General features: G+C 44.5%; 1 long non-coding RNA gene across 6 annotated transcripts in view; it reads left to right on the top strand.

Annotated features, from left to right (window-relative positions):
• Positions 1 to 22,015, top strand: part of LOC143829368 (uncharacterized) — a 38,157-nt gene extending 16,142 nt beyond the window's left edge. For 5 of the 6 annotated variants that reach the window (XR_013228102.1, XR_013228101.1, XR_013228098.1 and 2 more), the window contains 4 exons: positions 10,849 to 11,008; positions 13,946 to 14,109; positions 15,058 to 15,180; positions 16,516 to 22,015. This is a non-coding gene — a long non-coding RNA (uncharacterized LOC143829368). The remainder of the gene's footprint in view (positions 1 to 10,848; positions 11,009 to 13,945; positions 14,110 to 15,057; positions 15,181 to 16,515) is intronic. The other variant, XR_013228099.1, reaches the window with a different exon arrangement.
• The last annotated feature ends 1,587 nt before the right edge of the window (positions 22,016 to 23,602 follow it).

The raw sequence follows: 23,602 nt of genomic DNA, 5'->3' as shown, positions 1-23,602 counted from the left end.
GCAACTATATGTTGCATCAGTTCAGAAGTTCGTCAAGTCCAATATTACCTTCTCTAACTGGAAGTGACTCTCCAAGGTTTCAGGTTTGGATCCTGAGACTCAAGTTTTGGGAATCATTCTCAGGGCTGTAGGTTGACGTTTCTAGGCTGCCAGCTAGTCTATGTAGTTAATGTATCACCAGTGTGGTTTAGTGGTTATTATTATTATTGAATTTGTTTCCGGCTGCTATCAGTGGGTTACAGAATAAAACCTCACATAACAATTATATTGACCCCATTAAAAATATAACTCACCCCCCGCCCCCAGCAGTGAAAAATCTCCCAACTACCTCCCAACTAACTAATCCCCCCACGGTGCATTGTGAGGCATCAACAGTTGACAATGGTTCAACCCGGCAATGGTCTGGCATAATATAGACTCTTCCAAAGTCTCTCTCCTGAAAGGACCCATTATCTTCTGTGTCGTGGCCACAACCATAAACCTGGTGGAAGAGCTCTGTTTTGCAGGCTCTTCTGGGAGCTCATTCCATCAGCCTGAGGTCTGGACTGAAAAGGCCCAGGACCTGGTTGAGGCCAGGCAGGCTTCCCAGGAGCCAGGAATCACCAGCAAGTTGGAAACCCCAGAGCATAAAGCCCTGCAGGGAGCATAGAGCAAAAGGTGGTCTCTCAAATATGTGGGCCCCAGACCATGAAGGGCCTTAAAGCTGAAAACCAAAATCTCAAGGGGGCGATTGTCCACACCAGCCCCAGTTAAAGTGTCATAGGATCTGGGAAATGAGGTTCAGGTTGGGTGACCTCAGGCTAATTTCACACTCTCAGCCTCACCTACCCCACAGGGAGGTTGCAAAGTTAAAACAGAGAAGAGAACAATATAAGCCACTTTGATTTCCATTGGTGTCAAAAAAACAGGACATAAAGTAAATTAATAAAAAATGAATTGTAAATTAGAACAAAGTTAGATACTTCAGTGATACAAGGGGCACCTTTAAGACCAATCAAGTTTAATTCTGGGTATAAAAATTGATGCATGAACATGAAAGCATAACCCAGAATTCATCTTTAAGACCAACAGACTTTGTTCAGTTGCTTCAGACCAATGCAACTGGACCTATTTTAATCATTTTAATCATTCATTCTTAGTTTTGTGTGACAGCTATTACTATTACTGCTAGTTAGTGTTATTTTACCAGACCATGCCCTATAAGTTTTAGAGATTAAGATCCTGGCACTTCCAGGGTAATTTTTAAAAAGATGGTAACCATGGTAGCCTTTAAAAAAGAAGCTGCAAGCAGCTCTGGGCAGTATTTGGATTGAGCTTGTGGTCCCATGGGGGAGGACCCTCCCCCCACCACTATTTCTTCTTGTGCAAATGCTTGTTCTGCAGGGCTAATTGCAGTTGGGGAAAGTGCTAAGATCAGAGAATGAGGAGAAAAAGTTAAGACTTTCACATCAAGGCCATTTCTATACTTAAACAAACATCCAAACCTTAGGAGTTTCTGATCTGTGCTCTCCTGAAAAATGTTTCATATATTTCAAATATATCAATTTCAAGCTGCTTAAGGCGCAGAGGTTGAGTCCCCTTCAGCATGAGAGACTTAACATTAAAAACAAAATGGATTGAAAGAAGGAAAGTACGACAGCTTTGGCCCAATGAGAAATATTTGTTTCGTCATATCAACCAAGGACTTCCGCGTTGCCTGGGATTCTTGCTCTTCTTTATGGGCTCCTATCTCTGCAGTCTTTGATAAAGAGCTATGGGTGCCTTGCTTTCGTCCTAGATATCCATCTTCATCCCTTCCTGTTTTGTTCTTCCCACCATCGACTATGGAGAAATAAACCTTTTGTTTGGCCCGTTGTGGGTCTCAGCAAGCAGTGCTGGTTCCTGATGGAGTACTTGGGTTGGTGATTTGGATCTTGCATTTACAACAGGCATTAAACCTCTCTAATGCCCTCAGCAAGGATGAGTGCTTTACCTTTGATATTTTAATCTGTGCCTTTTGCATAGATTAGAGAGAAGGCCCTAACCCTGACCGGCAGTCTCAGGCACAACATGTGATGAAATTCAGGCTAGAGATGGCTATCAGTTCATTAGATATTTGGTCTCCATACCTGCTGCTTAGGTTCTTATCAAATGTTGTACGTATCAACCCCCAGCATTAACCAATGGAACGACAACAACCCCCTCCACCAGCTAATTAACTTGGCAAGAATTTTGTCCTTATAAATCTGAGTTGACTGGATGGAACTCGGAGTGCCCAGATTAAGCTTTTAATAGTCTTGGGAAGTATCATAAAAAGAGCTACCGCAGCAGGCTGCTGTAAAATCTGACGTTACTCGGTTACTTGGTATCTCTGGGTGCAACTGCTTAGTGTTGGCTGCACTGTCTATTTAGCAGTCCATCTGAGAAGACAGTTAAACGAGAGTATTTTGACTGTAGTGGGCATGTTTATAGTCAGCAAACATCGAATCCCAGCCCTTCCCATGGCCGTTCAGTGCAGGGGAATGGCTTGTTTTAGGACTGCTCCTGTGACAGCCTAAAGAAGGCACGTGGTTCAGGGTAGGCCCATGCTCTGCTTGGACCTCTGAGCTCTGAGTTGAAGAGGAGACTGTACATTGCCTCACACTCAATTGGAGTTGGGACTTTTTTGTGTAGGTTGCTCAATGCCAAGCGAAAGCACATGGTGGGCAGGAGATCCATGGCAACTGGTATATTTGACAGGTATGACTAGTAATTGTACCCACCTGATACCAATTACCATTACCGATGAAAGGCATGAGCCAAGTAGCTCGTGAAGCTCTGACACAGTTGCTAGAGCAGGGGTAGCCAGACTGTGGCTCTCTGGATGTCCATGGACTACAATTACCATGGGCCCCTTGCCAGCATGGACAACTGGCAGGGGCTCATAGTAATTGTAGTCCATGGACATCCAGGGAGCCATAGTTTGGCCACCTCTGCACTAGAGCATGTTTATGCTTGTTCTTAGCCACCCTTGGCCCTCTAGAGCAGTGGCTCATTGGGAAATTTTCCTGCCAGCTGAATGGCCATTCTCCCTCCTCCCCACTCCCATCTCCATTGACAGAGCTTCTGTGAAGATGGGAAGGGGGTGGCTTGTGTTCCTCTGGGATGAGGCAGGAGTCAGAAAAAAGGGCGTCCTCCTTGCTCCTCCTATGACCAGTGAAGGAGAGGCGGTTGGGAAATGATGGGAGCAAAAGATGGGAAGTGATATCCTCTCCCTTTCCTGCCTTCCTGTCACACTTCATGAGCCTTTAGCTATAGCAAAATGAGCAAAACTTTTCCAGTCTTTCCAAAACTCAAATTGCCATAATTTTTGCCCTGTAAAAAAAAAAGAAAAAGAAAGAAAAAAGAAAAATCAAAGCCACGCTTTTAAGGAAAGGTTTCTATTTCCAAATAGGCACTTGCCTAAACATTTTAAAGTCAGTTTTTCTTGCCAAACAACACAGACTGTACCTTAACTTTAAAAAGAGAGGAGAACGCTGTTTAAAACAAACATTGCAAAAACACTACGATCATATTTCTCATCTTTATTCTTTTTGTGCACATAAACACGGGCTTTCTATGGAATGGCTCACTTCCACTCATTGAAAATGACATGTATGGAGACAAGGTTGGCAGAGGGTTCCAAACCAGACTGGCAGCGCTCAGGAAAGCTGAGCCAGACCAAAATATGAGGTCAAGGAAGCTGCTCTTATAATAATAGTGGTTATCTGTTTAATGTGTGATCTGGTGGCGACTGGATGTTGACCATAATCAATTATGCATGTTTTAAAACTGGCTGCATATGAACCCAGAGTATCTATGGCCCAGGCAGAGAACTCAGGCTGTGAGGGCAGTTCATTGATCTCCCAGGCAGTCCCACGTGGGGACTGCTCATGAGCAGGCCTGCCTAGGGAGAGGTTTTCAATCTTAGAGCCTCCAGGGGGCACTGAGTGCCAGAGCCAGAAACTCCTTTGCCGCTCCCACGCTGCAGTACCCCCCACCATCAATCTCTCTTTTGCCATCAAGGGAGAAGGTTCTTAGCTTCATTCCTCCTATCTTGTTGGGTGTACATTTTCTCTACAATTTGGTTTGGTGGTCTTTGCTATGGCACAAAGAACTTTATTTAAGAAATGCACCAAATGACCCAGACTGAAAAGCATGACCTTTGGCTCTTATGTCTGGGTGATGGGCATAATGTTTCCATGTGTAAGGCCTGCCAAGGGGAGAATGAGCTTCAAAACTCAAAGCTGCCTTTTGGGAAAAAAGAAGAAGAAGGGTTGGTTTTTATATGCTGTTTTACTCTACCAGGAGTCTCAAAATGGTTTACAATCACCTTCCCTTTCCTCTCCCCACAACAGACACCCTGTGGGGTGGGTGAGGCTGAGAGAGCCCTGATATTCCTGCTCGGTCAGAACAGCTTTATCAGTGCTGTGGTGAGCCAAAGGTCACCCAGCTGGCTGCATGTGGGGGAACGGGGAATCAAACATGGCACACCAGATTAGAAGCCACTGTTATTAGCCACTGCATCAAGCTGGCTCTCCCTTAAAAAGCCCTTAAAGCATTGGACCCTCCATATAATACTGCACCGGTTCTAGAAAAGTTATCAAACTTGGTGTCTTCAGAATTGACTTGCTCAGTTCCAATGCCCAGCTCCATGTCAGAATAGATTTGTTCTTGATTTAGATTACCGCCTACCACTCCTCTTCTGAGCCTCCAGTGAAGAAGCTTAGAGTTAAAACTAAGAACAAAGAAAAGCATAAGTCTGAGTTGCAGCAGTACACTCCTTTCAGTATTCCAGAACAGGCATTTCAAGACAATTTGGGAACCCCCATCCTTGGGTCCAAGATCTCCCTCGGCTTCAATGTTTAAGGGAGAAATAGAGAGTGATCTTCCAGTAGATCAAGTGCCATGATTTGCTGAACTTGAGCAGATGGCTACAGTTCCGTGGTCCCAGTCACATCTTCCCATGATTTGGCCTTTGAAGCCATCACTGGACTACATATCAGAGATTGTTGACAACTTTGCTCCAAACCCTAAGAACATTGTCTCATACCATTACTCCCATTGGGTCTCCTTCTACCTTCCTTCAGCTACCGTGTCTTGTAGATCTCATTCACTGTGCTGGAGGAAAAAAGAGAAGGATAAGGTCATGGATTATGATGGATCTGACACTGCATATAATCTGAGCCTGGGAGAAAGGGTGAGTGAAGCTTTACCTGCCCGGAGAACAAATGTTCCATATGGCCCAGTTGCTGGAAATGAAAGTTGTTACCTGGAGGGCTTTGAGGACTTCATCCATGAATTGTGACAGAAACCTGCTTCTCTATAACCCACTTTTAGGAGTTCTATTAAGAAGGAAACTTTCAATTATGTGATAAACCATCTTTCTTGGTTATGGAAGGAATGCAGCCAAAGGACCTCAGGCCTACCAGTTGGCACCCACTAATAGAAAACTGGACATCTTGGGATGTTTAAGTTGTATTCATAGTTGGCAATGAGCATTAAAATCCATTATAAAGTTAGGCTACAGGTTAGATTTCAGGATATCTCTACAGTGGCAATATTTTCTGAGCACCGTCCCTCAACAGCATTAATATATTGAATAGAGCAGTGGTCCCCAACCTTTTTATCACTGGGGACCAGTCAACGCTTGACAATTTTACTGAGGCGTGGGGGGGGGGTAGTCTTTTGCCGAGGGACGCCACCTGAGCCCCTGCTCCACTTACTTTCCTGCCAACGCCCCTGACTTCCCACTGCCCTCTGGGTGGCACTGCCAGCAGCAGCTGCACAGTTCCACACTGAGGGAGAGCCCCAGCCATGGCGGCCGCTGGAGAGCACCAAAGGTGAGCCAGTGGCAGAGTAGCAGGGCAGCCCTCAAGGCAGCAGCTGGGGAGGAGGACGAGGAGGAGCCGCGGCCTGGTACCGACTGATCCACAGACCGGTCCCGGTCTCCTGACCGGGGGTTGGGGACCACTGAAATAGAGTACAATGTTTGTGCATCTTCCACAGGGAAACCCTCCAAATTATGGGTAGCTTGAAGCCCATAACTTTCCCCCTGCTCTCTTTGTTTTCTGGATTAGCCCTTGACTGACAGACTCAATGTGATTTTTGTTTTGTTTTGGCAAGAGTGACAGACAATCTTCCTGAGTCTGAATTCACTTTGTTTATGTTGCCCTCCACAGTTTAGGTGCATTAATTGATTTATGTAATCCCATTGATGTAGATGTAGGCCTCTGTACTTGCTCCTCATCTAGATTAAAAGAGGCAGTGGAATGCCTGTTGCTCAAAAAACCATCCTTGGTTCCGCAGAAGCCTGACAACTACTGCCCCGTCTCACATCCAGCATTTCTGGGGAAGTTAGTTGAAAGGGCTGCTGCGGGCCAAATATCAGCGTTCCTGGAAGAAACTTCAGGCCTTTACTAATTTCAGTTGGGCTTCCAGCCTGGCCATGGGGTGGAGACAGTGCTAGTTGCCATCATGGATGACCTCCGCCGCCAACTGAACCAAGGCGGGTCAGCGCTGCTGGTACTATTAGACCTGTCAGCAGCGTTTGATACAGTCGATCATGAGCTCCTAGCTCACTGCCTTGCCAATGATAGGATACGGGGGACAGCCCTCAAATGGCTGATCTCCTTCCTCCAGGGCTGCGGACAGAGGGTAGCAATAGGAGAGAGAATACCTAGCCATCACCAGCTCCCATGTGGAGTCCCACAAGGAGCAGTCCTCTCTTCTATCCTATTTAATATCTTAATGCACCTCTTGTTCTGCTGGTGCGGAAGTTTGGGCTGGGCTGCCACCAATATGCAGATGATACCCAGCTCTTCTTCCTGATGGATGACTGCCCTGACTCCCTCTACCCCCCAAATCTTTAGCCAGATGCTTGGAAGCAGTGGCAAAATGGATCAAGCAAAGTCATCTGAAGCTCAACCCTGCAAAGAGAGAGGTCATATGGTTGGGTAGGAAGGGACCATGGGAGGAAGCACGCTTGCCTACCCTGGATGGTGTCCAGCTCTTAGCAACTCACTCCGGCAGGAATCTGGCCGTGATTCTGGATGCTTCCCTTACAATGGAAGCCCAGGTCATAAAGGTAGCGCAGCTGGCATTTTATCACCTCTGCCAAGCCAAACTACTAGCGTCCTACCTGGACCCAGAGCACCTAGCCAAAGTGATCCATGTGAATGTCACCTCTAGACTGGACTTCTGCAACTCGCTCTATGCAGGCTTTCCCTTATCCTTGATCCGGAAACTACAACTGGTGCAGAATGCCGAGGCCTGGATCCTCACTAAGACATCATGGAGATCTGACATCCGGACGGTACTCCAGGAATTCAGCTGGCTCCCGGTTGAATTCCGGATTAAGCTTAAGCTTTTGGTAATCACCTTTAAGGCCATACACGGTCTGGGCCCACCGTATCTGAGAGACCACCTCCCTGCCTGTACCCCCAGAAGAGCTCTACGCTCCGCCACCTCTAACTGGCTGCTGATCTCTGGCCCCAAAGAAGCATGTCGGACCTCAACAAGAGCCAGGGCCTTTTCAGTCCTGGCCCCCACCTGGTGGAACGAGCTGCCTGAAGAGATCAGGGCCCTGCCTGAACTTCCACAATTCCACAGGGCCTGAAAAAGGGAGCTCTTCCACCAGGCATTTGCTTGCAGCTGAACATCTACAGGTCTCCCCTCCCCTCAGACTGAGAGGTCAAACGTACCGAGGGTTTGTCAAAGTTGTTGAAATGCTGTTCTAGCTGAGATGTTATTTATTTATTATTTATTCATTGTATTTATATTGTTATTTGTTATATTGATATCTGTTATATTGTTATTGTTATATTGATATTGTCCCATATAAATGTTCTATATGTTTTATGTAAACCGCCCAGAGCCGTAGGGAAGGGCAATATAAAAATCTAAACAAGCAAACACGCAAACAAATAGTTCCGGGGCTTGTAGGAGAATGTGGGCATCAATGGGGTGCCTATTATGAGTTTCTCAGACATTACATGGAGCGACTTCAGCTGCTAATGCTTGTTGCTAATGCTTGTTGCACCACTGGATGGTCTCATCCTTAACACCACAGACGAGCCGAACTGGTAACAAGCCTTTGAGAAGATCTCCAAATCCACAGTGTTCCACAAAGTGATGGAACTCTGCAGTATGCTCCGCTATATTTTCACTGGCTCACTGATCACACTTAAGAACCTCTGCAGAGTAACAGATGGTGTTGGGCAGAAATGTGTCTTCAGCACTGCTATCAGTTCATCGTAAGTTTTGTACTTGGTGCATCAGGTGCCATTAGAGAATGAACAAGAGCAAAAGTTTTTACTGACAGTCAATGAAATTGCACACTTTTGTTCTGCCCCTTTGATCTTATTCGCCTGTAAATAGATAGTCTCTCTGCATAAAAGTTCCAAGAAGGGGCTTGACTGGTATCAAATGCCTCTATATGGCCCAGTGCAGCATTTCTGTAGGGAATCAGCACTAATGTGAAAAGCAAGGAACAAGCTGGTCTGATCTCCACTTATTCCCACACCATCCTGGGTGTGTTAACCATGGGGAGATACCACCCTCATCACCAAGTTTTGTGTAGTGGAGCAAGCAGCAAACACCCAGTTCCATCTGGCTGCACAGCTCTTTTATTTGCAGTAACTGTAGGGCACCTAACTTGGTTGCTGGAAACAGGAATAACAATACTTAACCAAGCTGTTTCCAGAGCTCTAGAACAGGGCTGCCCTGGCCTGGTTCTGCATACTCTTTGTAGGCTGCTAGCGAGGAGACTGAGAAGCGCCGAGTCCCTCCCATTCTACTGCTTAAGGCAGGGGTAGTCAAACTGCGGCCCTCCAGATGTCCATGGACTACAATTCCCAGGAGCCCCTGCCAGCGAATGCTGGCAGGGGCTCCTGGGAATTGTAGTCCATGGACATCTGGAGGGCCGCAGTTTGACTACCCCTGCCTTAAGAGATAGCCTCTTAAGGAATCTGTACACAACGGGAATGTCTGTGAGAACTGGTAGGAAGGGACCAGACCAGCAATATGATAGGCCAGGAAGCCAAGCTAATAAAGGCTTGCCAAATTCACATGCAGCAGGGGTTCTAATAGGTCAGGCTTTCACAGCCAGGGGTTTCTGAAACCCTGGGGTTTCTTGATGGCCCTGGAAGGGTTTTCTGAATGGGTGGGAATTAATTTTTAATAATTTTTAAAAATTTGTTAAACATTTACCTACAAACTGCATGGAGGAACAACAAAAAAAAGTGTGTGTGTGTTGGGGGGGAGGGGGGAAGTCCAGCTACAATTTTTGAGAAGGTTGTAATTCCCAGTAGGTGGGAAGCATTGAGCAGGTCTCTGGAGAGGCAGCATATACATTCCCTGAATAAAGAGGCTGACACAAGCTAGCCTTGAATGATTGTATAGGTAGGAGATACAGTGGTTCAGCTAAGTCCAAGTGCTAGGAAGTAAACTATGGATGAAGTGGAACAGAGCCATAGGGAAGGGCAGTATAGAAATCTAAACAAACAAACAAATACATCTTGCATGTCAGGTAAGAGTTTGGCCGTGGATGCCAGGTCTTGGATGGAGCATGTGCAACAGTTCTGGCCTGTATTCTAATATTTTACTCAGAAATTTTGCTCTTTTCCTTATGGACCATGGGAAGGAGCCTAACACTCTAAAAACAGTCAGGTTTAAATCTTGAGACGTGACAACCTTAAAATGAGGTCAGGTCTAGTCTAGGTCAAGGTTTGGGCTTGCCAACTCCATATAGGGATATTAACTTCTGGGTGGACCTGGGGATCCTCTGGGGTTACAACTTATCTCCAGACCGCAGAGAGTAGTTCCCCTGGAGAAAATGGCTGCTGCAGAAGGTGGACTCTCTGGCATTGTACCTCACTGCGGTCCTCCTCAGGCTCCATCCTCAAATCTTTAGGAGTTTTGCAGTCTGGTTCTGGCAACCCTACCTCCTCGTCCCCTGCTAGTAGTTGAGGGGGGGGGGAGAGCCTGGCAGCCGCTACTCCAGTTGCAAAATTCCTGGATCCCAGGGGCTAAAGCCTAGGAAAAGCAGGTCTGGGGAGGGGAGGGTATAATGCCATAGAGTCCATCCTCCATAGCAACCATTTTCTCCAGGAGAACTGATCACTATCGACTGGACATCGGTTGTAATTCCGGGAGCTCTCCAGAGCTCACCCGGAGATTGTCAACACTGTTTCTCCTGCAGGGTCAGGAATAAAAAAACCATCATGGCCGCAGGAGTACCAACTCTGCCCGGCCTTTGTCCTGTCTTCCGAAAGACACAGCTGGTGCCAGGGAGGGTGACAGACAAGGTGGGGGAGGACCTTGCCACGGCTCAGGCCTCTGTCCCTCCAGGCTGTCACGCAGCAGAGCAAAAGGCCTCTTCGTGATATGCCGTTCCGGCAGCCATGTGTAGTGTTAGGGATACAACGCTGATCATTTTTACCCCAGCGTCACCCTGCCAAAACCAGAAGAATGAAAAGTGGTTAAATAGCATTGGAACGAGGCCTGTACTTTTAACCTAAAAGACTGGGAGGGTTTCTAATTTTTTCTCTTACGGAAATTGCCACCTAATCTTGTATTCGTTGTAGGATTGGGGTGGGGAGGGGAGAGAAGGAGTCATGTCTGGCTGAAGTCATCATAAAACGCTGATATCCTGTTTATTTTTTGAACAGCAACATCTTAAGCCAACCTGAAGAGCGCACTCATTCCCTTGGCTATTTATGTATTTATGCCAAATTGGTGGTAGCAACACACATAAGGATCTATCGTATTAGAGAAGGGGAAAATGACTGTTATAATACTTTCTCCTCTTGGTTTCCTCTACAGTAATGCCCTTACACCTTTCTTTTTCAGGCTTTTTGTAGCATCCTAAACAGAAGGATATTGAAGGGAGCTGATGCTGCTTTGATCCTTATGCATGTTGTCAAAGCGCTTGGGAATGAAGAGACTGTTGGCTACAATTGACTGTGACAATTAGGAGATGATCAGAGCCCTAGAGTGGAGCACTTAAAAGGTAATTTACATGTCAGTTTGTCGAATAAAAAAAAAAAAGATATTCAGCTAAGATTTCTCCCCCCCCCTTCCCCCAGTGCCTTGTAAACTGCAATTTGTGCTCTGGCAAGGGGGGGGGGGAAACCTGGCAGAGGAGTTAGGATAGCCATTTCCATTTGAAAAGAGGCAATCATAAGGCCACTGCTGAGCCTATTGTCCACTAAAAATGCTGATTTGCAGTCAGAGGGAAAGAGGGCAACCGTCACTAAATAGAACCTAGTGCAAGGTAACTCCCTCGCCTATTTTTGGTGGGCTTTCAAAACCTTGTTTAAAGGGTTTGCTGCATCTTAAATCCCTCATTTACCATCATTATAAAGGTGTTACCAAGCCTGAATGTCCTTTATCATAACAACAGCAATAACCACCACACTCACACACACACAAATGTCAGCATTGAGAAAGAGGGAGGTAGAAGGCAAGCGTTCCCAGACAGGTTGAGATTCTGGCTATCTGTTTCGTTGTAACTTTTTGATAATGCTTACTTTTTGTATTCTCTCCCAATTTTGCCTTTTACAATCCGGGCCCCCATTTCTACAATGATTTCCCAAGACTTATTTACACTCAATTTTTACACTTGTTCACAGTAGGTTTTCAAGCATTTCCCCAAATTTAACCTAATGGGCTGGAGCAAAGCAGGCGAGGGAGAAAATGTTTGTAGTTCTGTTTGAGCAGCTACTGTTCCCTAATGGTCTGTTGTGGTCATTCCAGTAGTGAGAGTCCAATGTACTTACCAATTCTGTCACATATTATCCCACAACAGCTTGAAGGAGCCGGAGAGAGAAAATCTTAAAATAATGAAGTCTCTCCCCCTTTACTAGATCAGCATTATTTACCTGGCTTTCTCTTTAAAGCCCAGGCCATTATTTTAAAGTTTTATAACAATTTCAAAAAGTGCTTTAAGTACTTTCAGAAAGAAATAGCTTTGAACTTGTCTTAGAGAATGTGCACTCTTAAGCACACATCACCCAAGGCCATCTAGAACTCCCCCCAAGATGAGGAAGAAGAGCTGGCTTTTATTACCTGATGGAGTCTCAAAGCAATTTACAATCGTCTGCACTCCTCTTCCCCACAACAGACACCCTGTAAGGTTGGTGAGGCTGAGAGAGCCCTGAGAGAACTATGACTAGCCCATGGTCACCCAGCTGGCTGCTTGGGGAGGAGGAGTGGAGGATCAAACCAAGTTCTCCATATTAGAGGCTGCCACTCTTAACCACCACATCAATTTATTGCTCTATTGATTCATTCATTTTATTTTACTTTATTGCTGCCTTTTCTCACTGAGACTCACAGTATAAAACTGTAGTCAGACAGCATAAGGCATCTGATAAGGTATGCAATAGGAATAGGATTACAAAAAATCGGGGAAAAACCAATGTAAAAAGCAGAAGGTCTTGGACACGGATGTACAAAAACAGAAGATGATGCAGTTTGAACAGCAAATGCACACAATAAATAATGGAGTAGACTACAACTCTGTTTTCTTACCATTCCATGATGTATATATATATATATACTTAACTTGTACCCTTTCTCTCCTATGGGGACCCAAAATGCCTTATACTGCTGTTTTATCCACACAACAACCCTGTGAGGTAGCTTGACAGACCATTCCACAAGGTGGGAGCCACAACAGAGAACGCCTGTGTGCAGTCATTTGCTGGTCTCACCCATTTGCCTGGTAACACCTTCAGAAGCTTTTCTCAGATGAATACCACCGTCATGATGGAGTCTAAGCAGGAGAGGCAGACCTGCAGATATGAGGGTCCAAGGCCAAGGAGGGCTTTATGGGTAATAGCCAGTAGCTTGAATTGAGCCCAGTAACTGATAGGCAGCCAACGGGGTGATTGTAACAGTCCTACTTTGCCTAGCTTCCAATAGCAGCCAGGCATTCCACACCAAAGGAAAATATTTCTTGCTTGACCTGAGGGGCTACAGCAGCTATCCCCAGTGTTGTCTTTATGAAGCTCAGAAGTCTGATCCAATTAAGGTGCTCCATGTGCAGAATCAGGCTTCTCTTCACATATCAGTAGTTGAATCAGAAAGCACGGGAAACCAGATGTGTGTCCAATTTGATATTGTCTACCTGCACTGCATTGCTCTGAGTAGACAACCAGGCTCGTACAACCAGATGTGGATTGGTATTGGGAGCGAGTCCAAGTTCACATTCCATTAAAACCAGTGCATTGTGGCTAGACAGCATCTGTATTCCGATGTATATTTGGATGCAGGATTTATGCTTGTGGCTCTTGATTCCACCAGTTTCCTGACTGGGTAGATCCTGCATAAGTCTCCTTGCTTAGCTTGGGGCGAGAAAGCATGGGGTGGAGATGGAATGGGAGGTTAAAAAAAGAGGAAACAATGCCTCCCCTCTGCCATGCCCCTTACCTCCCTATGTAATCTGTGAAGTTTCCACAGGAGGTGGCTTGTAACAACAGCAGGTAGAAGAAAAATACACACAAACAAGAACATTAAAAAAAATCCGTATTGCTCTCCATTTGTATCACAGGTAATAGTACAAGGTGTTAATATCAGTTCCTCTGTGAAGATATTTTCCCTCTCCCCATGTTTTAACTTTTGTGAGTGAAGTGTTCCCCCCTGCCTCTCCCCCCCCCCAGATGTGTCATACGCACAGAAAGAAAAGGATGCATAAAGGACCAGCAGGGACATTAAGAGCAAACAATATAATGAGGCAGGGAGTATGGGATAGCTTTTGGCTTAACCAGTATCTGCAGAATCAAGGCAGCAGTAAATCTGTATCAGAAATCAGTCACAGTAGGAGGTATCTGTCTCCCAGGTAATGGCTAAATGACAAGCAGATGAGCCGCCATCATATTGATTTAAGCATTTTGTTCCAGCCAGTCACAATTAACTTTGATTTGTTTTTACTTTCCTCTTACAGGTTTGCATTTAAAGCACTCTTGGAGCACTAATTGTATAAAATTTTACTAACTGTGCATTCTCTTTCTGGAGAGGTGAAATGAATGAAAAGGCCGGAATTTATTTGAGATTCTAAACAGGAGATTCTTAGTATACTTCTTGGTCTGTGTAAAGTGGGTAGAAAAGGTGAGCTGTAAAGGGACATAGAAGTGCCTTAGAAGAATGAAATGGTACCAGACTTAAAGAATCCAATAGCTGTCTCTGAGATAAATACCTTAGCCCCGATCCAGAGAAAACAAATCAAGGTGAAATCTCATTGAGTTTAGTGATAACTTTTCACAGCTGGCTATTTTTAAGAGGCCCACACTTGTGGTGATCACAGCTTTCTTCACAAGGACCAATTTTGCTGAATGTTTGCAGTATGCAGAAACGCTATATTTAATAGTGAAATTTCGTCATTCCGCATACCTTTAATTCTAGTGGAATATTGAAGTCCCAGTAGCGTTGTATTCATTCCCCACATGTTTCTGGTCTCGCTGGAATCGCAACAAAGGAAGTGACATTTTTCCACGCTTCTTCCCGCCCCTGGCTGTCAATCAAACAGAACAGCCAATGAACTGTTGTGTTTGTGCTCCCAAAAAGCCCCTTTCCCTATAAAAACTGTTTTTTGAAAAGCCGAAAACACCAGTAGCAACGAATATGTGTTCATTCGTAGCAATGAATATGTGTTCATTCATTGTCTCAGAAAGACCTTTTTTGCTGGCGTAGGAGCTGGCGCTTAATTGTTTACTTGCTCTTAAAGTAAAAAAGAACCCCCCCCCCATGGGCGCGATTTGTGGCCAAAATTATGGCCAGTGTCGAACAGGGTGCTGTATTGTGCTTGGGAACTTTAAAGACACTTGCAGTAGGGACCTTTGTTTTACTCTTCAGCACTTCTGTGGAGGGACTTTAGCCAGAGAAGCCTCGCTTGTTCATTGCTTTTTCCGATCTAAGGGAAAAAAACGGCGATCGCTTCTCCGGAAGTTTGGGGGCGAGAGCAGGGGAGGGACATTCTTTCTACCGCTACATTGAGAACGCACATGTCTTTTGCTGATGCGTTGCAGCTTGTGCTCAGAAGTGTACCGTTTTTTTCAGGGGGAATCCACTTTTCACGATTTCCTGAAAAGCGCTACAACGAAGCGATTTTTGCGGGAGTGTTGCAGGAGTGTTGCAGATTGTGTATTACATCATGCGGAATGTTAGTAGCATTAACCAAAGGTAAGACTTCTGCTACATTTAAGTCATGCAGAATGGCCCAGAGTTTTCTTCAGACACACACATCACAGAGTGATAGACCCCTCCCAACTCCCTGTTTCTCCCTCATGACAGAATACCAAACATATTTCCCTACCATTACACAACATAGTGAATTCTTCAATATGTATTAGTTATAATATTATATAAAGGATGAAGAGTTTTCAGCTTATTTCTTGACTTCTTGACATGTTAGCCGATAGACAGCCAGCTTCATATAGTGGTTAAGAGTGGTGGCTTCTAATCTGGAGAGCTGGGTTTGATTCCCCACTCCTCCACATGCAGCCAATTGGGTGACCTTGGGCTAGTCACAGTCCTTTTAGAATTGTTTTCACAGAGCAATTTCTCTCAGAGCTCTCTCAGTCCCACCTACCTCACAGGGTGTCTGTTGAGGGGAGAGGAAGGGAAGGTGATTGTAAGCCACTTTGAGACTCCTTCAGCCAGTAAAAAGTAGGGCATCAAAGCCAACACTCTTTCTTCTCCATATAACGTAGTTCTGTCAGGTGATGCACTGAACGTTAAACCAAATAGACATGGATAAAAGTCTCCTGACAGGTGAAATGCAAAGCATGAATAAAATACACAGGAGTGTCAAAGTATTAACTGCTTAATACTTAGTATGAATGTACTGAAACTAAATTGTACCCTAGCGCTGGCACTTCTCTTCAGCTTGGGAAGGGGGGATTGCATATTTCACTATTCAGAACTGGGGGGGGGGATTTGTGAAAAAGTGGAGAGATCTAGACTATGTTAATTTATGGCAATATTAGTTGTGCATGAGCTCTTTAAATGTAATCCATGAACTTGTGCCTCTCTTTTTTTAAAAAAATCCAATACCATTTGTACAGTTCTAAGTTCTTGAAAGTATACACTTTTAAAAAAGTGATGGCAGCCAAGGTAATATTCTCCTTCTAATCCAATCAAGTTGAGTAGAGGAGATGCTATATTTGCATTTCACAATAGCCAAGCAGATGTCCAGATTTTCTGGCTGTATTTATAAATAAGGCTTCACATAAGACGTCGGGGAAAATGCTCTATGGCTTTTCAGGATGCAGTATCTTTTATGTCCTAGTTCTCACTGGCCTGTTCCTGCTTTTGGTATTAGTTTCTCCCATTTATCCTTTTCTATAATTTATTTCCTTCTGTAAACTGGGCCTCCTAGTTCCACTTTCCTAAGCCCTTCAGGACCCCAGAGTGTCTCCTCCCTCACTTTTCTATGAGTGGTAAACTCAGCCTCATGGCACCCATTAATACACTTTCTATTTAATGCCCCTCTCTTCTTTCCCTCTTGCTTTACAGATTCCTTTCTGGATTGGAGATGGCATTTCAATAGAGAAGAGTCTGACCCTCAGTAGTGAAGAGATGGAAGGCGTTTGATTTAAACAGATTAGGACAACTTTGATAAACAGTTAAGACGCTGGAAGTGGGGGGAAACTGAGCAGAAAGTCTAAGACATCTCATTCACCATGTGCCACGGCTTCTCCTTAAATTGAATCTGAAGCAGAACGTCAGAAACTCCTCCAGCCTCCTAACCAATTTCCAGCTGGGACTGGCAGCAGAAGAATCTAGATTGGAAATGGCAGAGCCCGGTGAGGAAAGTCTGTTCTTGTTAGACTTCCAACAGGGACTAGAAGTTGGAGAACCAAACATCTTAGCATACAACCTGTTCTTGTGAGACTTCCACCCAGTTTCAGGCTCAGGTCCAAATCCTCATATGGTGTAAAAGAGGTAGAGAAGCCGACAGTTCTGCACACATTTATGGAATGTGGAAATTTTACATTAGACTTTGGGTTTTAAGAGTTTGAAGAGGACAGCAGCATTACTGGTCAGAATGGATATTTTAACTAGTACATCTGATCATTTCATACTTGTTGACTCTCTACCAGCAGCCTGGTAGCCCAGCCTAGTCTGATCTTAGAAGCTAATACTTACATGGGAAACCAGTGAAGAGGATTGTGGTTGCTTTGCAGAGGAAGGCAATGGCAAGTGACTTCTGCTCACTTCTTGCCTTGGAAACCCCTGAGGTCTCTTTGAGTCAGGTGCAACTGGACAGCACAGAAATATCACTGGTTGATCTTTCCCCCTCCCAGTAGTTTTGGATGTGGTGCTGAGTACCATTTTGATGTTACAAAATCTTCTTAAGCATTTAGTGCTACCTCCGATCCTTTTGTATACCTCAAACTCTGGAAGTAGTGGTTCCAGTTCCCTACTTCTGTGACAGTCAGTCAGAAGGAAGTATTTTCGTTTGTCCAGAACTACATAGAATTTGGCAGGGCTACAGTGACACCACCTTGCTTTATATATGGGTCGCCTGATTTCTTTTGTCCTTGAACTCATCATGAAGTTGTGGTTGCTACAAGGAGAAGAAAAAAGATGTTTTTTTTTTAATAACCCACTTTTTACTACCTGGAAGGGTCTCAAAGTGGTTTAACCTTCTTCTCCCCACAACACATACCCTGTGAGGTAGGTGGGGCTGAGAGAACTGTGACTGGCCCAAAGTCACCCAGCTGGCTGCACAGGGAGAATCAGCTCCCCATACAGAGTTTCTTCATTCCTGGTAATGGAATTTTGAACTAAGTTTTTGTATGGGTTGGATTGAGTCAACTTTTCTGCTGGAGAAAAAGAAAGATGGTTCCTCTTTGTCTTCCAGAAATGTTATGCTGGGGATCATGTAGGCATTGAGGGGAAACGGGTGAGATGGAGTGAAAAAGGTGGCTGGATCCAACCCACTATAGGTAACCAAATCTGTAAACAAGCTGGCACGTTTTGTAGGTCTTGTTGGTGGCAATAGATTACAGTTTAAATGTATTCTTTTGTTGTGTTTGATTTGTATCAATGATTTTTAATGGGCTGCTTCTTTCTTATTTATTGTACATTTATTTATGGAAATGTGTTGTCCTAGTCTTTTGACATGGGTGGACTAGAAGACATCTAAGCAACTAAGAAATATAGCTCCATTGTCTCAGCTTAAAATGTTGCCCCATAATGCAAACTCTAATAGATTTTTGTACATAGATTCAAACACAAACTCATGTATATAAATATATGGGTTACAAATGTCAGAAAAAGCGAAAAACAAGACAATTAATCATGTATACGAATAAGGATCTGCAACAGTTGCGGAAACAATTCCACCCTCCCCCCACGTGCTTGCTGAGCCCGGGTGCAACTTCCTGCCACCCTCATCTCTGACCCTAGGCCTGGCACAGCTCTAGGCCTCTACAGCCACCTGAGCTAAGTGCAACTACTGGGGAAATCTGATAAATAAATTAAAAAATTGATAGATAAATACCTTCACTGCCAGCACCAGACCTGGTTCTTGCACATCACTGTGGCCAGGCTGAGAGTGCATTCTGGGCGTTGTTACCATTTTGGATAGGCCAGGAGTGGCTCCCAAGCTCTGCTGTTGCACCAGGTGCCGTTCCTGGACTGAGACGCAGCACACAAATGGTAGTTTTCAGAACTATCAGTTTCAAGTCAGTGTGGGCCAGATCTATGAATTTAAGTATTCACAAATGGGCCCATTCTTGACTATTATATATATAATTAAATGTTAATTAAAACAAAGGTAAAATCCTAATTAATCTGCCCATTAGAGACCATGGGGCACCACCTATATCCAACCCCTCCTCCTCAAGTCATTGCACAGATCATCCTATTTACATGTAGGGCTTTCACAAGAGTCTATATCAGTGGTCCCCAACCTTTTTATCACCAGGGACCGGTCAATGCTTGACAATTTTACTGAGGCACCGGGGGGGGGGCGTAGTCTTTTGCCGAGGGACGTTGCCACTGCCTGAGCCCCTGCTCCACTTGCTTTCCTGCCAGTGCCCCTGACATCCCACTGCCTGCTGGGGGGTGCTGCCAGCAGCAGCTGTGCAGTGCCACACTGAGGGGGAGCCCCAGTCATGGCGGCCGCTGGAGAGCACCAAAGGTGAGCCGGCGGCAGAGTGGCAGGGCAGCCCCCGAGGCAGCAGCTGGGGAGGAGGATGAGGAGGAGCTGCGGACCAGTACCGACTGATCCACGGACCGGTCCCGGTCCCTGGACCAGGGATTGGGGACCACTGGTCTATATGATCAGGTACCGCGTTAGAGAGATGAGGTTATCCCTGGTTTGTCTTGTTCTGACTTTTGCTAAACACGTCTTAGTTAATGCTTGAGTTTTGTGGCATTGATCTAATAGCACCCTTCTGATTTATACCAGATGAAATCTGGGCCTTCTACCTCTTTTTGTAGCTGATTATTAATTTGTTCAATGCTTTCAGTGAAAAGAAAAATATGTTCTTAATTAAAGAGCCTGGGAAAATGTAACATGTTTTAGTTGCATTTGTCATTAGCTGACAAACAAACAAACAACAATTAAACTTTACACTTAGTCATCTGTGAACTATGCATATGAGAAACTTAATTCATTTTTTTTGCCATGTTAGAAAAAAAAAACAGCTATTCTAGAAGAGCAAACATTTATTAATTGATTCTTATTCTAAAATGAGATATGATGCTGTTTGACAAGATATCTGCCCATATTGTTAAAAGATGTGTTAATTGAACAAATGGTCCATATGCTAAGTAACTTCAAAGGTACAAAACTTGGCCTTGCTTTTATGATTCAACAGTCCCCAGCATGGAAAGATTATGGCCTATGGCTTGGAAGCCACCCAGCACAATGCCAGTGCCAAAGCCCTCCAGAGGAGTGGAGTCACCATGATTCCAGAGTTTGGATAGCTTTGAGCAGCTTATGTTCCACATATGTTAGTGTGAAACAGTGAGAGGGTTAGTCTTAACATTATGGGACCAATCACTAGTCAATCCTAATTGTGACATAATAACACTCTAGTGGGCACTACCATACATATGAATCCCCTTCCCATCCCTCATGGGGTTTTTTGCCTCTAGTTTATTGAACAGGCAGCAATAGAGGCAAGAGTATTGCCCATACGGGACCTGGACTGGGGTTGCCACAAGCTTTTACTGCCTGTTCAACATGTTCTACATCAGTAGTTCCCAACCTTTTTATCACCGGGGACCGGTCAATGCTTGACAATTTTACTGAGGCTGGGGGGGGGTAGTTTTTTGCCGAGGGACGTCGCCGCCTGAGCCCCTGCTCTGCTTGCTTTCCCACCGGCACCCCTGACTTCCTGCCGCCCGCTGGTGGGTGCTGCCAACAGCAGCTGCGCAGTGCCACGCTGATGGGGAGCCCCAGCCATGGCGGCCACTGGAGAGCACCAAAGGTGAGCCGGAGGCAGAGTGGCAGGGCAGCCCCCGAGGCAGCAGCCGGGGAGGAGGAGCCGCGGCCCAGTTCCAACTGATCAGGGGTTGGGGACCATGACAAGTTGGCCACCCATTAACTAATAATATGTGCATTTGGTTTCTGTGGACCCAATCCTGACCACTGCATCTGAAATTCCATTTTTCTTTTCGTAAAAAATAAACCTTCCTTCCTCTTTGATTCTCCATGAAATGTTGTAGGTTTTGTAAGACAAAGCTATTCTGCCAAGCTTAGTTGAGGCCGGAACAACACCTGGAACTGCTGGTCTCTCTGCTGGACACTCCCCAAGTCAGACTTCCTTAAGGGTTTTTGTGACCCTCCTCCCGCTTTCTCCCATGAGATCAAGAGAACTGGGCAATTCTGTGTTGATTTTGGTTGTAGTGTTTTTTAAATTATTTATTTAAATTCCTAAAATACATTTTATTTACTATGTACTTTATATTGTTGTGAGCTGCCCTGAGTCTCTGTAGAAAGGATGGCAAATATATGTAACAATACATAAATAAATATCTTCAGCAGAACTCTGGTTAACTACCTGGCAATGCCTGCTTCCTGCTGTCACTCTTTAGGAGGTGGGATAAAGATTGTGAGAAATCATGATCACATGCTACATGACATCACTTTTGGTGCCCTCCATTAACTGGCAATCCTAGCAGGACTATGGCCATGTGTGCAGTCTTCTGTGACCTATCTGTCCTTCTCTAGGTCCATATTTCCTGTCCCACCATGGCATATTCTTTGCCTACTGACTTTCTAGCTAAAGAAATCCAGAACAATTGCTCTCAGAAGGAAAACTCTTCTTGGAGTAGTGCTTAAGAGTGTCGGCTTCTCATCTGGAGAGCCAGGTTTGATTCCCTGATTCTAGCTGGGTGACCTTCCCAGGCCCCATCCCCCACCTCAAATTGCCAACCATAACTGTAACCATCTTCCTCCTTATATTCTCCCAAGAGCATTAAGATCTTCAGAACAAGATCTGCTTAGGATCCCTATCCCAAAGGAGATGTGATCAAGCCCTTGCCCCAGCCTGGTGGGATGCACATCTGAGGGACCTCAATCAGTTCATCAGGGCCTGTAAGATGGAGCTATTCCACCAAGCTTATGGTCAGGGCTCAAAATAATAACCACCAGTTGATTTCCTCATCACTAGGAAATGGAAAGATCAGTTCCTGATGCTAAACTTCCCTGTCTGAGGCATTGGTTGGGAGTATCTAGACATACAATGTTTCTGTTGAAATATGCTAGTTGATATGTTATATGTTATGCTATATGTTATGCTATTATATTTGTTATGATATTTCATGGAATTATCCCATGACGTTTTATGTAAACTGCCCAGAACTGTATGGAAGGGCAGTATAAACATCTAAATAAATAAATATAATGTTTTAGATTAATAATGTTTTTAACCCACTCATATATGATGTTTATTTATGGATGCTGTTACCTGCTCTGAGCACCACCGAAAGGGAGGGTTAAAGATTTTTAAAAATATATTTATTGCATTTACTATATTATAATAAAGCTGTAGAATAAATAAACAGGAATGCATGTTTGAGCCACTATTATCCTACCTGTAAGTCTTTTTTCTGATAAAGTGCACCAGGCCCAATGCTCCCCAATGTGGGTTCAGGAAGAGGTGGCCCATGACTAAAACTCCAATCTGCAGGCCGGCATGAAACCCCCAGTGTGTAAATGGTCTATGTCAGGGAAGCAACCTTGTTGTTGCAGTGAGAACTAAGCTCTATATTTTGCCTCTGGAAAGTCCCATCTGACAGTTGTTCTTCTTCCTTGCTGACCCTATGGAAGTGTCTTCCTCATCCGTGCAGAGCTTAACAGCTTCTTTGGGTTCAAAGGGTAAGTACTTTCACTCAATGAGCCTTGAATTCCAAAAGCAGCCAAACCAACTACTCCATCCCTTGGAGACTGTGCTCTGGGGTGTGGCTTCTTTTCCCAAATGAAAAGCCTATTTGCCTGCAGCATAGGGTTGCCAACTCCAGGGTGGGAAATACCTTGAGATGTTGTGGGTGGAGACTGGGGAGGATGGGGCTTGGGATGGGACTCAGCAGCATTTAATGGTAAAGATGCCATTATCTTCAGGGGATTGATCTCTGTCATCTGGAGATCAGATGTCATTCCGGCAGATCTTCAAGCCATGCTTCAAGGCTGGCAACCCTACTGCAGCATCAATATAGCTCCCCTTTCTGCTGTCTTGCAGATTTCAGAATTTTACCAAACCCAATAATGAAAATACAGTAGATTTACTTCAGGCGGACATCAGCTTTTATTATGCCTCATAATAACAATATTCTATAATTGGAGAAAATGCAATTGTATTTGGGATTCTGCCAGGAATCAAAAGGTCAAAAGACTCCCCAGAGACCTGAACAACTTGCTGGTGTATTGTCATCCACTCAACTGTTTGTGGCTCCGGCCTGATGTCATTTTACACTGCTGTAGATCCGACGAAAGCCAGCCAATGCAGCTTCGCGGCAGGAAAACCAGTCTGAACGAGAGAAATGTTAAGGCTCATATAGTCAGTCACCTCTTGTTTGCAATTCTTAGCTAATGTTTAATTTGAAGAGCAAATTAGCTTTGACATTTTGTATCCATTCTGAAAGTGCAAAGTAGAAAGGGAAGAAGCTGAACTATTAATAATCACTGGGAGAATTCAAGTATGTAAATATAGCACTGGAATTGTGAAGAGTTCCAATTACTTAAACTTTTAAACCTACTGTGGTTAAATTGCTTTTATATGAGCTCCCCGCTCTTTAATGTACATTAATTTGTTCCTCTTCTCATTAATAGGTAATTGTTTCCTCCTCACTCCCCATGCAAGGTGTGCATTAATTTAGGATCTGGGATATTGAGAAATGTAGCACGTTGCTGGCTAAGTAAAAAAATGCTGAAAAGTACTTTTTAAAAGAATGCATTCTGTGCGCATGTTTTATCAGCAACAGTTTATTAACTGAAGAATTTCTACAATGCCTGATCCTAGGTATGTGCACACAGGAAGCATTGTGCTCAATGGGCCCAAGTAAATTTACAAACGGACTGCACCCTGACAAGCTTGCTGAATCCAGAGAAACTTTTTGTTTGTTTGATTTATTTTTAAATTAA

Source organism: Paroedura picta, chromosome 2 (genome assembly GCF_049243985.1).
Source record: "Paroedura picta isolate Pp20150507F chromosome 2, Ppicta_v3.0, whole genome shotgun sequence".
In the NCBI taxonomy this organism is placed as follows: Eukaryota; Metazoa; Chordata; class Lepidosauria; order Squamata; family Gekkonidae; genus Paroedura; species Paroedura picta.
Note: the sequence above shows the minus strand (reverse complement) of the source record. Positions and strands in the feature narration are given on the sequence as shown.